Source organism: Belonocnema kinseyi, chromosome 9 (genome assembly GCF_010883055.1).
Source record: "Belonocnema kinseyi isolate 2016_QV_RU_SX_M_011 chromosome 9, B_treatae_v1, whole genome shotgun sequence".
NCBI lineage: Eukaryota > Metazoa > Arthropoda > Insecta > Hymenoptera > Cynipidae > Belonocnema > Belonocnema kinseyi.
In genome coordinates, this window is record NC_046665.1 from 22,086,956 (window position 1) to 22,092,460 (window position 5,505).

Consider the following 5,505-nt stretch of genomic DNA (forward strand, 5'->3'; position numbering starts at 1 on the left):
AACCGTTTTGGCTCTCTACAGGTGTCTATTGGAGCTCAAGTTCTAAATGATGCCAACCTTTTTTTGAGCCACAAATTTAGGGAATACCCAGTTTTTTCTGTGTCCCTATGACTTGACAGTATAAAAGTGTCTACTTTTAAGCAAACAGAACACTTTTCTGCTGTCCTTTCAAATCTATTTAATTGAACTATGTACTGAGATCTCATTTGCGAAAATGGCCATTAATTTCATTTTACAATGAGTACCATACCAAGTGGGAAGATATGTTATAAAAGACGTCTTAAGGTTTGTCCCAAAGACGCCTCTAGGACATCTTTAATTTTGTTGCCCACTGGGTAGATTATCTGCCATATATGCTCATTTATAATCTGCGATAATCTTGGTTAGAATGAGTTATGAATGAGAAATAAAATCTTTTAATCGGCCACGTAATTTTTTTCTCGGACCCACCCAGGAAAAAAAAATCCATTCATTTGCATTTGAATGGTTTTGAGGAATTCTGAATTGCGTATCTGTCACTGCAATTCCAGATAGCCGCCCATAGGTTAGAGTGAGTTTTGAATGAGAAATCGAAATTTTTAATCGGGAACGTAATTTTTTTCTCGGACCCATTCAGTAGCGACTATGAATCCGCGTTAACCGATAGAGGAACGATATTTCCGATAGAAAATTATTAATTTAAATAAAAGAAATTTAATTAAAATGATTAAAATTATTTATTAAAAAATAGTTCAACTGGCAACTTGTAAGAAAATCCTGACATACATGTAGTCTACTTTTATTTACAGACTATTTATTTTCAGGCATTTTAATTGATTTTGCTGAACATTTTTTTGACACATTTGCATCACACCACATCAGAATGTTAAAAATTTGTTTATTTATTTCACATTTACCATGTATGATTCTTAAATTTACAAAAACTAACACTCACGTTTTATTTTATCGAAATTACCTTTACCGAAAATGCGGGTATTCAAATTCTAAGCATTTGGATGCTTGTGACAGTGTCTCCAGAACGTGGGATTTTTCGGCCCCCACCACTCTCCCATCTGGGAGTGACGCATTCAACCGTAGCGTGTCGGTGAGTCGGCTCTGCTACATGTTGCGTAGGCCAGCATCCTGTTGAGCCGAAAATGCACGAGCCCGAGCCCCCCCCCCCCCCCCCCCCCCCCCCCCCCCCCCGACTTCACGATTTGTTTTCGGTGGCTAACTGGCTATTTGGAGGAGTTTTTAAGAGAATGAAAGTTCAGGCAATTTTGCAATGTTCTATAATTTTAGAACAAAAATAAGGAAATTAATTACTATCAAGCCTCCTTGCGCAATTTTGTTGCACATTTAAAAAAGATTTATTTTGGTCTAAAAAATGTGCTTTCAAATTTGCATAAGTTTATGAGATATTCGGGAATTTTGAAACGATTAGAAAATAATTAAAATTTGTAAAGATTTTTTAAAGAATTTTTTAAGGTTTCGCGAAAATGAAAAAAAAATCTTTTAGGTTTCTACGAATAATTAATATAAGTTTTTATTTTGTAAAATTGATTTTAAAAAATATCCAATACATTTCAAACTATGTTTAAAATGGTCAATAAAGCATCTGAAGATTTTAAGCCAATTTTTTTCATTTTGCCGAATTTAAAAAAAAAATCAGGAAAAACTTTAATAGTTTGTAATAACTAGAAGGCTTAGAAGGCCCAACAACATTAGAAACAGAATTTTTCAAGATTGGTAGGAAAATTTTTAATGACTTTTTATTTTAAAAAACGTCCTTCATGAGAATATTAAAAAAGGCTTTTAAACATGTGAAATGATTTCCTAAAATTTAAAAGCATACTGTAGAAGATTTTAAAGCAAAATGTTTCAATTTGGTAAGATTATAATAAATAGATCAAAATCGAGTAAATGCAAGAAATATTAAGAAGAATTGAAGAGATTCAAATCGAATTTTAAACTTAAATTCTGTTAGAAACTTAGATTTCTAATGAATTAAAACATAAACACAACTTTTTAAACTAAATGTTGCTTTAAAAATCTACATTCAAATTTGAGTAAGTTTAAGAGATATTCAGAAATTTTGAAAGGATTCAAATATAATTAAAATTTGTAAAGATTTTTCAAGAATTTTGTAAGTTTTCACCAAAATGAAAAAAAAAATGATTTTAGGTTCCTAGAAATAATTAAAATAATTTTTTACTTCGAAAAATTAATTCTAGGATATTATTTTAAGGCATTTCCGAACATTCAAAAAGACGCCAAGAATTGTCAAAATATCTGAGATATTTTAAAGGCATTTTATTTTTTTAATTTTGCAAAATAAAATAAAATCAGGAAAAATTTGAATCATTTTTAAAGATTAGAAGACCTGACAAGATTAAAAAAAAGAATTATTTTCCTAATTATCGTGTGAACATGTTTAATGATTTTTTATTTTGAAAAATGTGCTTTAAAAGAAAGCCAAAAAAGGTTTTTAAACACATCAAACTATTTCCTAAAATTTCAAAAGAGTGTAAAAGGTTTAAAAACCAAAATATTTTAATTCGAAAACATTACAAATTTTTAAAAAATGTAAATAATCGAATAAATTCAATAAATATTGAGTAGAGTTGATGAGATTAAAAAAGAATTTATACTGCAGAGGAGTTTTAGAAACGTAGTATAAACTGATTTAAAAAACTGAAAAAACTAAAAATTCTTGTAGAAGAATAAGAAAGATGCGCCTGGAAATTGTGTGCAATTATCAGTCTTTAAAACTAAAATTCGAATGAATTTGTTTTTAAATTATACTTTCAGCACATTTCTTCTCAAGCAGCATCCCCGATTTTTGTCGCAAGAGGTTCAATTATTTCCAATCAGAATAAGTAATTACATAAATTTTGAAAATTCAAAATAGATAACTTGGAATAATTTGAATGAGATTTAAAAAAGTTTATTTTAATTACATATCAAATTTGTTGAATTATTTCTAAAATTGTGGAAACATTAAAAATTTTAGTATTTAAATACACTTAACATTTAAGACATTTAAACGAAGGACTTTCAGAGAATGAAAGATAATGAAAGAAACTCCTTGATGGGAAAAATTGTAAATAATTGTTTTGGAATGAATTCTAACAGAAAATTGAAAAAAGATCACAACAATTTTTTTATTATTTTCTAAAATGTCTAAAAAGTACGTAAAATATTTTGAAGAAAAATGTTGTAATTTTTCCATATTACTTAACTTTTGACAAATTAGGGTACATAATTCTTTCAAATGTAAGTAAGTTTAAGAGATATTCCAAAATTTTGAAACGATTCGAAAATAATTAAAACTTGTAAAGATTTTTAAAGGTATAATTAACATAATTTTTTATTTCCAATAATTAATTTAAAAAGATTATTTTTAAACATTTCAAAACATTGAACATGATTTCAAATACTCTCAAAGCATCTGAAAAACTTTAAAAGCATTTTTTTTTAATTTTGCAGAATTAAACAAAAATCACGAAAAATTTGAATAATTTTTAAAGATTAGAGATTGGAAGGTCTGACAAGATTAGAAAAACAGAATTATTTTTCTAATAATAGTGTGAAAGTTTTAAATTGTTTTTTATTTAAAAAAATGTACTTAAAAACAATTTACGCAGATCTTTAAGCACATCAAACGATTTCCTAAAATTTAAAAGAAGAGTATAGAAGATTTTAAAGAAAAATGCTTCAATTTGATAAGATTAAAAAGTTTTAAAAATGTAAATAATTAAGTGAATTCAGGAAGCATTTAGTAGACTTGATGAGATTCTAAAAAATTTAAACTTTAGAAGTGTTTTAGAAACCCAAGATAAACTTTAGGAACTTTAAAAGACTCTAGAAAGGTTTTAGGAGAATAAGCATAGTTTCTTAAAATGCTTGGGAAAATTAGATTATACGGAAATTTTGTTCTACATTTTGAATGATTTTTTAAAATTTGGATAAAAACTCGAGAGAGTTACCAATATCTTGAAGAATTCAAAACATTTCAAATAGATAAGAAATTTTCCTAATATTTTTTAAAATCCTATAAAATAAAAATAAAATGTCTTCAAAATCTCCTGGAATCTTTTCTGACACATGTGATATATTCGAAAATCTTTTTTTTTAATTTTCTTAAGAATCTTATAATAATTCTTTACATATAAATTTATAAACAAACTGATAATACTTATTTCATTGTATATGAAATCTTTACAAAATATTTAATGCTTTAAAATACTTATCTCAAAATTACAAAATTTAGCTTTTACAATTTTATTTTAATTGTAAAATAATTGTGATTGAAAATTGATTGTAAATAATTGTAAAATAAGTCCAAAAAAATTTATTTTATGAAGAAATATCTCATGATTATAAAAACAGAAAAAAATTGTAAAGATAAGTCTTTGTAGCATTTTAATAACTAATGAACATATTTTTAAATTATTTTTCCTTATTTCTGGCCGAGGGTCAAACATGGTACAAAAAACCGTCGTAAAATTTCAAATAAAAAGTGTACTCTCTATACATTAATTTTTTTAATCAATAATAATAATACTTTTATAAATAGTGCCAAAATTTATTTGAATATGATATACATTGATTTTTATTTAAAAATTCCTGTAAATAGTTGGGGTTTTTTCAATTTTACGATATTTGTGTACCATGTTTGACCTCAGGGAATAGATTTCAGGAATAAAATTATAAAAATATATTCATTACTTAGTAAAATACTATGAAGAATCGCCTTTCAAATTATAGTTGAAGTTGAAGAAATAGATATTTCTCTTATCCCACACATTTTTTAATGAAATTTCTTTCCACACCACATTCAAAGGAAAATTTTACAACAATTTTGTAAAATGATTAGTCTTTTGAATGAGGTCAAGTTAATAACTTTTAGGCTTTTTCTCTTAAAATCCTCAAAATTGTGATTATAACCAAATATAGCATGAAAAGAGATGTATCAAAAAAGAATCTAGAGGACTTTAAATTTTTTTATTTTATTATATTGAAAAATATTAGAAAAATTCGATGCTTTTTAAAATATTTTTAGCATATTTAGAAGTTTGGAAGATATCAACAAATAATTGATAAATTTTTTCAAGTTTTTAAATATTTATAAAAAGTTTAAAACAAAATAAATCCCAAAAAAATATTTTAACTTACTACATTTTTCTGAAAATTTTAAAAAAGCATTCAAGATGTAAAAAACTTGACTTATATAATCTTCTAAATTTTTCACAGGAATTTTAAGAAACATAATTTTATCTCCTTGAAATCTTTTGGAATTCTCTTAAAGCTTCTAAAGTTTATTTTTTTGAAATCTTTGAAGATCTACATTCCTAAAAAATTAAAGTTTAAAATTAGATTTGAATCTCTTCCATTCTTCTAAATATTTCTTCAATTTACTGGATTACACAGGCCGACAAAATTTGACAAAGGTCCGGAACCAGAGACCAGACCTAGTATACCCGAAGGTCTTTGCTGCGCTGAATCCGAATCCGACCTCAGAAA